Source organism: Aedes albopictus, chromosome 1 (assembly GCF_035046485.1).
Source record: "Aedes albopictus strain Foshan chromosome 1, AalbF5, whole genome shotgun sequence".
Lineage (NCBI taxonomy): Eukaryota > Metazoa > Arthropoda > Insecta > Diptera > Culicidae > Aedes > Aedes albopictus.
In genome coordinates this window covers 65,463,756-65,475,212 of record NC_085136.1, presented here as the reverse complement: position 1 = coordinate 65,475,212, position 11,457 = coordinate 65,463,756, and the positions used below count along the sequence as shown (strand labels likewise).

At 42.7% G+C, this 11,457-nt stretch overlaps 1 protein-coding gene across 5 annotated transcripts in view; it reads left to right on the top strand.

Annotated features, from left to right (window-relative positions):
• The first annotated feature begins 577 nt into the window (after nucleotides 1-577).
• LOC109401880 (Ca(2+)/calmodulin-responsive adenylate cyclase) overlaps nucleotides 578-11,457 on the top strand; it is a 222,706-nt gene continuing 211,826 nt past the window's right edge. For 3 of the 5 annotated variants that reach the window (XM_062844700.1, XM_062844699.1, XM_062844702.1), the window contains exon 1: nucleotides 578-920. The gene's annotated coding sequence lies outside the window, so the exon portion shown is untranslated. The remainder of the gene's footprint in view (nucleotides 921-11,457) is intronic. The other 2 variants (XM_062844701.1, XM_062844703.1) reach the window with 2 other exon arrangements.

Here is an 11,457-nt window from a genome sequence, read left to right as displayed (position 1 = left end):
AGATTCCTCTCGTTGCGGTTCATACATAGTTCGCTCCAGGTTCACGCCAGGGGACCAATCAGGGGACTGTTATGGTCTTCTTATTTTCTTACCCCACATTAAAACTATGCTGCTGTGTTAAAAGATAGGTTGTCAGCTTGAGCCGTACGCTTGAGCCGCAGTTATTTTGGCTACGAAAACATTGCATTGGTGGGATAGGGATGCCCTTACTTGGTTCACGCAATAAATAAAGTGTTAACCCCGCATTTCTACAACGATAGGCTGTTTTTTCTTCTCCATCTGTCACCCATAGTTGCATGTTGTAAACAAGGCGAGGGGCATATAAATGTGCATCAGAGCAGTCAGTCGCCGTTCGCCGATCGATTCTTGTTTTCATGTTTTTGTTTTCATTTCAACCCTTCACCAACACATTCACATTCAGACTTAAAATTCCTCTCTCCTCTCTGTTCTTCATCGCATGATGCCATCAGCGTCTCAGAGAGCGGAGAGAGCGTGATGCATGCAACTCCGACACTAGACTCTTGCATGGATGGACACCGCTTGCGTCGCACACGGCGAAGACGCAAGTTTTTCCAACCATCGACTCTCGAGATCCGATTCAGTCTGCGGAGAGAACTCGAGTCGTGAACAACGCGCGGATACCCTTTCGCGATTGGCGACGACGTGTGCGTCTGATCCTTCGGCTGCTTCGAAAATAATTTTGTTCTTTCTTTTCAACCTTCTTGTGTGTGCTTCTTCGGTGATACGGTGCGTGTGATATCTTCTTCCTTCTGCGGATCAAGTGTGCGGTGCCGTCAAGTGAGTGCTGCGTTCTTGAAGAAGGAGTGTTGCGTGCTCTGTGGTGACTATACAAACACGTTATAGGCGGGTGCAAGCAGTGAAATTGAAGAATCTAAATCGGTGCGTGCTAGGCAGTGCTGGTAAATATCCTAAGATTTTATTAAAGACGGAAAATCAATCGAGGAAAAGCATTCCCCTCCCTCACTGTCGAGGACTCGTCTGTGCAAAATCGAAACGAAGCGAAGGTGGTGACAGCAGCAGGGGTGTGTGTAACCGAGGGGTGGGACAGTGTGCGACTCAATCGATACGGACGGGTGCCAAATTTAGGAAACAAAGTCGTTGAATAATTGATCGGCTGATTGTTGGGGAGGCACAAACTTCCGACTTGGGTGCCAAGTGAGGTCGAGGAAGAATTTTTCGCCCCGAACGAGGGAAGTGACCGCGGACTGGCTTCCATATTCTTTTTCCATATCGTTGTCGTCCGTTCGGCGGTGTTGGTCGTGGTTGTAGCTAGCGGAGTTCTCACACAACTCCGTCGACGAAAAAATCTGACCCACGGCGGACGGACGAGGAACGACCATGGACGATGGGCAGGGATCCAATGCGGGAGTTGTTTACATCTTGCAGAATCAACGGATTATGTGACCCAACATAATCGAGTCGCAGTAGGTCGTGGAATCAGGCGGAGTTTCATTCATCGCAGTAGGCTTTTACCGAGAAGATTATTGGATTTTCTTGGAAGACAGTCGCAGCAATCCAGTTTTCTGACTCACAGTGCGGAGGAGTCCGAGAAAGGAGAAAAGAGGAAGAGAGGGATTTTCTTCTTGATGCTCTGGACCGCTTCTGTCAGCGTGTATGTGTGCGTTGGTTCGCGAGGGATTGCGCGAATCAAAATAAAAGCACACATACAAAGTATATGTTGCTGGCTGCTGCAAACGCCCTTTTAACACACTCTTCCGCAGTTTCAGAGGTTGCTGTGATCCCGACGCCGACAGTTGTCGGAGTTGGAAGAGTCACCGTCGCATCGCCCGCCGTCACAGCAGGCGATGGGATCGCTTGCACACACATACGGAATGCAGCGCCAACAAGCGGTCAAAGGTCCGATCCATCCATCCGCCTGCCGTCCGGACGATGTGATGATAGCTTGTTGCGTTGCTTGTTTCGTCGCCGCTTGCTTGCTGGGGATGAAGAATGTGCGGGGCAATCAGTTAAGATTGCCCGCTGCCGCCGCAGCGGCTTTCCTCGGCCACACCCTCGTTCGCTCGCGGAGACGAGAACCGGCGATACGGCATTTAGCAACAAACAACAATAACGTACCTCTATCGTTCGAAGCGATGATTGGAGATTCGTTTATACGGTGGAGACGGATGCATTGCGCATATTGACCAATCCAAATTCCTGTGTGGTAGTGGTTTGTGTTCAGATTTCCCGTGTTAATCTATCTGTAAGAACTTTGTAAACATCTTTTGTTCTCAAGTATATGGATAGGCTTGCATTAGGTTTCGTGAGACATTTTTTGGACAACTCAATGATGGGTACGGGCGATGATGATGAAACGTCATTTTCGGAACAATCAAGATGATTGATCCCGGTACGGAGTAAACAGACAGGTTTGGCACGAGGGGAAAAAACTAATTTGCCTATCGAACTTTTCTGAACGAGGAGATGAGAACAATGCGAAATCAGTCAGTCAGAAAACTGACATTCTAGAGAGCATTACGAACACAGAAAACACATTGTAAAAACTAACGAGTTTTCAGTTAATTCAAGCCATAATTACAGGTTGAAACTAACTTCAATCTTGTATACTCTGTTTTAGCTTCTCTCGCCCTGCCCTAGGCTTGTGGACCATGCTTCCAGATCATAGCTCCTAGCTTTTATGCTTTTATTTTATGCTTCTATCTGATATAAATATTTTATTATTTTCAATTCTTTAATGTTTTATATTGTAACTACTTCTATCTGCTCAGTTTCTCCAATAGATGTTCCCGGTGTCACTCATAAGATATTATTAGGATTTTTTTCGATGGCTTCCAGAGTTTCTCTTAAGAAACTCATAGGTTATCCCAGGTGATCAAAAGGAGAAAAACAAAACTAGTTCCAGTAGGAATTCCGAGAATATTTGCTGGAAATTATCTTAGATTCTCTTAGAAAATCTCAGGAGGATCACTCAAAAAAAAACTCGGAATACACTGCCGAAACTAATCGTGGGAACAATCGTGCGGAAGTTCTCAAAACCTCGAAAGAATCACTGGAAGAAATTTTGAAAAAAAAAACAGGATAAATTTTGAAAAACTTAAAGAGGCATACTGGGAGCAACACTGGAAGCAATCTGCTAAGAGAAGTCCCGGCAGAAAGTCCGGGTAAAATTTCAAGCGAAATCTCGCGTGATTCTTACAGAAATATCCCGGAGTTTTTCCTGTAGAAATTTAGGGAGACGAACTCTAGACGAAATTTAACGAAAAATTGTTGAAGAAATTACCGAAGGGGCAGGAAACAATCGAGTGGAATTTCTGTAGAACATTCATGATAAACTTCGGAAGGATTCGTAGGAAGAACCCTTGTAGAAATCCCAGGAATAAATCCTGTAGAAACTGTGGAAGAAATCCCGTAACAATTTTTGCGAGAAATTCTTGGATTTTTTCCAATTCCAATTTTTGCAATTCTTTTAGAGCAAGTCAAAAGGTTCTCTAAGTGGGAAATACATTTCGCAGGAATTCTCATCAGAAGTTCTATTTTAATCTAGGCTTTCCTCTAGGTATTCATTCAAATATTTCTCAAATAAGCGCATATCTTCCTTCAAAATTGACAAGGTTGACAGGAAAACTGCCATTTTTTTTTGAGAAACCATCCAGGAGTTTTTGTACAAAATACTCTAAGAACTACTTTGAGATTTTTCCTCGGAAATCTCTCCGGGAGACCCCGTTTTTTTGTAGTAGTTCGTGCTGGAATTTCCCAATCAGGGATTTCTTTGAACATTTCAGAAGTTTCTCAAAATTTTCGCTCAAAACACTAGCAAGACTTCCTCCGGTTTTTTTAAATTTATCTAAGATTTTCCTCAGAATTTTTTTCATGATGAAAATTTTACTAAAAAAACATTTGGTGTAATTAAAAAAAAAAACGATCACTAAAGGAACTGCTAGTGGAACTAGTGGAACTAGTGGAACTGCTTGAACAACTTCTGATGGAAAGCCCAGAGAAATTTGGGAAGGAACTCCTACAAAAATTCTAGAGAAGTTCCTGAAGGAAGTTCCTCGGGTACCTGTGAGCTCCAGCAGGAACTCATCGACTGGAGCTACTATTGAAGGAAACCCCATGGAAAATTCTCAATGGAATTTCTAGATGTTGTATTAGATACTTCTGGAGAAATTTCGGAAGAAACTTCGGAAGGAGTACAAAATTCGTGCAGAAACTTCTGGAGGGATTCTGGAGAAAAATCTTCAGAAATTCACCTTTTTTTTCAAATTCATCCAAGATTATCCCCAGAAACTTCTTCAAAATGAAAATTTTACTGATAAACGTCTGGTGTAATTAAAAAAAAACGATTCTTAGAGGAATTCCTAGAGGAAATTGAAGGAAACCCCAAGGAAAACTTTTAAATGGATTTCTAGACACTCAGTTAGAAACATTCGAAGGAATTTCGGAAGAAACTTCCGAAGGAGTAATTACTGAAATAAGTCCTTGCAGCGTTCTTGCAGGGACTTCTGGACGCATTCTGGAGAAAAATCGTCAGTGAATTCCAAGGAAGCTTCTAGAGAAATTCATGGCAATCATGAATGAAGTTTCTCTTCAAACGCTCCTGAGATTTATCCAGTAGTTCCTCTGAACTGGTGTGTTTCTGAACCTACTTTCACTGCCCTTTTTTTCAGAGATTAATTTTTAATATTTTCTTAAGTTTTCCAAAGAATTTATTCCGTTTTTTCTTGAAGTTAAACATGAATTCCATTAAGCTTCTTGAATGATTTTAAAGGTTCTGCCAGGAGTTTTTTTGTAAGAATTTCTCCACGAGCTACACCCTGGATACTTTCAGGAATTTCTCTCGGAAATTCCTCTAATAAATTATCCAAAGATTAGCCCAGAAATTGCTTCAAAGGTCACTTACAGGAATCAGTTAAGTTTTCAGGGATTCGTCGACACTTACTAACGAAGTTGCTTCACTGATGCATCCATGCTCTATTTCCGTGATTGTACTGTGAGAACTTCCCAGGAATTCCTTCGAGGCTTCTCATGTCATTTCTCGGGATTTCCCTGGGAAATAATTCAGAATTTCTCCAGGAATTCAAAGATTTTTCCGGGAAATCCTCCAATGATTTCTTGAGGAATTTGTCCGATTATACCTCTTGGATTTTTCCGAGAATCTCGTCAGAATTTTCTACGTAGATTGCCTTCGATGCCTCCTTATTCCATCATCCTTTGTGAATTATTCTGTGCTGTACAATGCACTTTTGTAGGTTTTTTTCCATGGATTTTCCAGGATTAACTGAATTACTAAGTAGTTCATCAATAAACCCTTTTAGTAGCTTAGTTCCGAAATTTCTCTTACAATTTCTTCCGAAATTCGTTCCACAGTTTCTCACGGAATTCTTCTGCCATTTCTCCCGGAGTTCTTCCTTTTGTTTATTGAGACCGATTTTTTCCCTAGAGGTTTGAATAAGTTTTGCTTTAGATTTCCCCAAAAGTTTCTCCTAATATTGCGGGGTTTCTGAGAGTTGTTCCTGGGGTTTCTGCAGAATTACCCCCCTATGGTTACCTCCCGAAATTTTCCCGGTATTCCTTCGGAAGATGCTTCCAAATTTTTGCAAAATTCCATTACAGATTCTCTTAGTGGTTTTCCGGTATAGCTTTTGCAGAAGTTCTGCCAAGAATTTCTTCCAGAGAATTTTTCGGGGCTTTTCTTTGAGTTCCTTGCGGGATCTTCTATAGAAGTTTGAAGAGTAGTTTCTCCCGAAATGTCTTAACTATTTTCTCCGAGATTACTCACAGAAGCTTTTCCGAGATGTGTTTCTAGTGAAGTCCATCTTGGGGTTTCTCCAATAGCCCTTCCCGGAGTTTCCCACGAGGTTCCATCTGTATTTCTTTTAATATTTATTCGGAATTTTCCGGAATTCCGTAGGTTATCTCAGGAGATATTTCGAGAAAAATCTCCCAAAAAAATTGGGGAAAACAGACAAACAAAAACTCCATGCTAAATACAAGCAACTACTCCTGCAGAAATGTTGATATAATAGCGAAAGATAGCTCGCACAAAAATTTGGAAAACTGTTTACAATATATCACGAAAAACAAACTTTGAACACAGACAAACAGACGTATCACTTGGAACAAATTGCGATAAAAATCATCGTCACGAAAATATAATCGCCCAATGCTAACCAGGCTGTGTTACGCAAACCACTCAATAGGTAGCAGTAGTGAGCAAACGTCAACCAGGAGCAAAAACGATGTGAGCGCCGTGACCAAATCGCGAACTACACAATATTTGAACTAACCGTTAAAAAGGGTAACGATGAGAAGTGAGTAGAGTGAGACATCTGTTTGTCTATGCTTCGAACTTAAGAAAAATTCGAAAGAAATCTCAGATGAAACTTCAAGAGAAATCCTGCGTGCCCTTTCAAGAAATAATCCGAAGAAAACTGTAGAAATTCTGGAAGGAACTCTAAATCAAAGCGAATCCTGCAGAAATCCCGGGAGAAACTGTGGACCAAAACTTACGAAACTTTTGTGAAGAAAGTACTACAGGAACTGCAGCAGAAATACCGTGAGCATCTCTGGCAAAACCTCTGGAAGAAATCCCGAATGAAGTTTTCGAAGAAACCTCGTTAAAAAAGTGAATTCCTGGAACGAGCTCTACTAGAAATTCCAAGAATAACTGTAGAAACTCTGAGATTGATCCCACGGAAATCTCTTAGAGACATCCAGGTAAAAACTCCAGAGGAAACCCATGAACCTTCGAGTGATCGCGCTGTTGTATTTTGTACAACACGTTGAAAAATCTCGCTCTTTGCACTTAGCAGTAGCGCAAGCAGTAGCGTGGTGCTGGCGGTGCGATGGTGGATAACCGCGCGAGTTACGGAAGGTTAAAAACAACGGAAGGAATAATGGAAAATCTATACATCTGAGACATATCCTGAAAGAAAATCCCTCGGTATAAAGTCTGTGAGAAATGTTCAGAAAATGTCTTGGCAAAACTGCAGAAAGAACTCTGGGAGGACTTACGCGTGAAGCGACTGAAAGTTCACTGGATGTTCACCGAAACTCGCCGGATGCAAGATGTGAGCAGTGATTTTAGTAATACTGCCCGCAATTACCGTTTAACAGCATGCTGTCAGCTGCCGTGTGACGTCATCGTGGATAAGTTCATGTGTAGCAATAACGTAAGCAATTAGCAGATCATAGTAGGTGGAGTGATGCAATGTAAACATATTATCTCTTGTCAAACGAGTGGCACTGTTGAGTGAAAATAAAATTATTATTTTTTATTTCGTGTTTCGTACAAAACCTGGTATTTCACCGAGTATTTCACTGCCTTAGTTCAACAGCTTATCGGCCCAGCAACAGAGTTTTGTAGTGATCTGTGGAACAGAATGGATTTTTTAAAGCTGGGAATTAAGTGATTGTCGTACGACAACAACGAAACCTGGAAGATTCGGGCTCGTCAAGTGCTCACACGGGATAATTTGTGATTTTTTTTTGCACTGAAACCCCGAAGGAAGATCGAACGAATGACTGGTTGGCAGCAAAGGATGAATTGGCGCTTCAAACACTCGGTTTCCTGGTGGAGTATGAACAGTTGTGGATCATCAAAGAAGCCACTACTGCAAGGGAAGCATGGATGCTGCTGTAAGAGTATTTCGTAAAAGAGTTTTCAGTTGGGAAAGCTGCGTTGGTCACGGATCACTGGCGCTCCCAAGATGATGCTACGTCGTGTTCTGCTTGACTAGCCCCTGACGCTGGATCAAGATAGCTCACTCCGGCAAAAAGTTGCCCGGCGTAGGAACTTCTTCCGTAAACAATCATTCTTCTACCTATCTACACCTTACGAAGCATGTCGTTGCTCTTTCCGTCAACTCCGATGCAGTGCTGACAGTATCTGAACTACAACAGTCATGTTAACCGGGTTCCACTTGTTTTCGTCGCTGCACGCACAATCGTTCGACGATTATTTAAACGTTGACGTAAGTATCGATTGACAATGGCTGCCATTTCTTCTCACTGTAGCGCAAACCCTTAGGCAGCTGAAGATTACTTGTTCTGGTGTTTCTTACATGTCCCACCCCTCAGGATGATGATTGACGTTAAAAGTAGTCTCCGCTTGCTGTTACTACTGATTGTAGAGTTGTTAGGCATGATCCGGGATAGTACCAAAATCACCACCGCGGCCTTCCTAGCAGACGTAGTCCACATGGTTGTTGAAATTCAGTCGGTCGTTTAACATCACTTCAAAGTGGCGCACTCGTGGTACATAGCATTCCAGAGGGTCTGGCTCAAAATAGAACCTCCTGTGAAACATTCGCAGTGATAGCTATTCTCCTCTTTCCGGCGTCTGTTTCGTAAATCAGTCTGTGGTTCTGATACTCAGGTACTTTCAGGCTGTGTAACCAATTGCCCGTCGATTGCCGCCCAGCTGACACTGTCGAAGACATTTTTAGCATCCAGGGTGACGGATACGCAGCGACGGTTTCCTCTTCTGTGGTGCTTCTGTGCCGCCTCAATGGCTCCGTAGAGCATCCATAATCGTTCTGATTGGATCTACAGTAGACCTGCCTTTTCGGAATCCGTACTGCATCACTGATAGACCGCTCTCACTCTCCCTGTACCTTGTGAGCCTGTTTAGGCTCACTCTTTCCAATAATTTGCCAACCTTATTGATAAAATACAATTCATAGGCATTTCGACCTACACTGATGGGTTGCCGAGAAGTTTACCTGGATTCGCTAACTTCTTCCTCTTCCAAATGTCGAGTCCTGCATACAATGTTGTATTGTGATCTTCAACATATTAGGATTTTCGGGAATCGCGACAGCTACCGCGACCAGCTCTTAGTTCATTACACTGATTAACGTACGGTGGCGGATGGCGATTATATCACGGGCTCGTGCATCGGCAACGGTGTCTCGACGATGACTTTCATCTGCTCCCGGCACCTGTCGGATGGTACAGCAGGACCTTTTAACTTCGGCATGGCTACTTTGTATGCGGATTCACGTTGGCCTTGTGGCAGAAATCGTCAAGACAGGCTTCCTTACTGCACCTTGTTCAATGTAGCTCTGTTACTCTCAATATTTACCTTCTTCATCCTCGGATTCCACCAGTAGACAGGGCGTCGACAGTGTCTTGGATTTCCTAGCCTTGGTATTGTTTCATCACACGCTCGGGATGCTCGGGATAGAATCGCGATCAGTTGGTCTGCCCTGTGGTTCAGTGAGTTTTCCTCCAGCCTCAGAGCTTCCTCGATCACCTCCTGATTGAAGTTCGCTGTTTTTCACCTCCGCTCGTTAAGTTGAGTTCCACTTGACTGCACCTGCGTCGTGCCTCCGATATGGTACCGGATCGCTTGATGGTCGCTGTGGGTATACTCCTCAGTTTATAGCTCTCATCAGACCAGGGTTCCAGAATGTTACATCTACGATGAACTCTCGACCTTCCCTACGGTAGGTGCTGGCATTACCTTCGTTGGCGATGTCTAGATTCAGCTTTGCCAGAACTTCAAGTAGGCTGCTACCCCTTGTGTTTGTGATTTGGCTACCCCACTTAAGCGCCCAAGCGTTGAAGTCGCCGGCTTTGACGAGTGGTCTTCGATCAGTTAACTCCTTTGTCGCCTTGTCCAACATCTGGTTGAACTACTCTACTGTCCAGTTTGGGGGTGCGTAGCAGCTATAAATAAAAGTTCCATTGATTTTAACAATAACGAAACCTTCGTCTGCGCGGTACACCACTTCTTGGACGGGGCATTTCCCCGCTGTCCATATTGCTATGATCTTGGCCTTGTCTGCTGTCCAGTTTCCCACTCCTTAGGGGATTCTGTATGACTCGGAAATTATAGCAACATCGCATCTATGTTCTGCAACGGTTTCTCACAGCAAAAACTGTGCTGTATCATAGTAGAGTTGAGGTTTAATTGATTTACCTTCACTGGGACTTCCTCTCCGCACCTTTTACATAATTTGCGTCTTTCTGGCCCTTTTTTCATTCACGTGCCAAGTGGCCGTACTCTAGACAATACACATACCGGCCTACTTGCCAACTCTCAGTTCCTTTTTGGTGGCATCGTTCGGTAGTTTAAGTAATCAATGCCACCAGGGCTTCTCCTAGCTCACACCTTTCCAACTTCATGACTAAGCTTCCTTCTTCTTCCAATGTGACCTCGTCCAAGTATTTGCATTGGAGCGTTGTTTTAGGGCACAGTGCTCTAACTTCGAGTTTGTCAACTACAGCTTCCTCGGTCAGCTCAATGCTGGAGAAGCTGTTGGCTTTTGGATCCCTTTTGACCTCCAAGATCTTTTCCCCAATACGGATACGACGGATTCTCCGCACATCTCCGCCTAGCTTCTTGTGATTCGTACTCGTCTGCATGATGCACATAACTTCCGCATTCGTGTCGTGTCGCTTGCTTTGACGATGAGAGCTTCACCTTTGGTTCTCCTCCTGATGAACTTTCGTTTTTCGGACCTGCTTTCACTACCCGGTTTCCCTTTTCGTTTGCTAACGACTTGCCATGGAGTACGACTGCTGACGACATTCTCTGCTGCTGGTCCTTGTGCCTCTTGGAGCCGCCGGGTGTAACATCTCCTGGGGATGCCCTTAGCTTGTTCGGTGTGAAGAAGGGTGTAGTTTGCATCCTTTGGGGAGAAACTTTTCACCATGCTGTTTTCTTCCGCAGGTATTTTGTTGTTTTGCCTTCTCGCTTTCGATATTCGACTCGTCGCACTGCCAGTATTGGCTGTCGAGAGCTCCTTCTGAGCTTCTTGGACCTTCTGTGACATATCCTTCCACTTCTGCCGATCCAAGAGTCCCTGGACCATTTACGTGCAGGCAAACGGTCTATCTATCTATCTATCTATCTATCTATCTATCTATCTATCTATCTATCTATCTATCTATCTATCTATCTATCTATCTATCTATCTATCTATCTATCTATCTATCTATCTATCTATCTATCTATCTATCTATCTATCTATCTATCTATCTATCTATCTATCTATCTATCTATCTATCTATCTATCTATCTATCTATCTATCTATCTATCTATCTATCTATCTATCTATCTATCTATCTATCTATCTATCTATCTATCTATCTATCTATCTATCTATCTATCTATCTATCTATCTATCTATCTATCTATCTATCTATCTATCTATCTATCTATCTATCTATCTATCTATCTATCTATCTATCTATCTATCTATCTATCTATCTATCTATCTATCTATCTATCTATCTATCTATCTATCTATCTATCTATCTATCTATCTATCTATCTATCTATCTATCTATCTATCTATCTATCTATCTATCTATCTATCTATCTATCTATCTATCTATCTATCTATCTATCTATCTATCTATCTATCTATCTATCTATCTATCTATCTATCTATCTATCTATCTATCTATCTATCTATCTATCTATCTATCTATCTATCTATCTATCTATCTATCTATCTATCTAT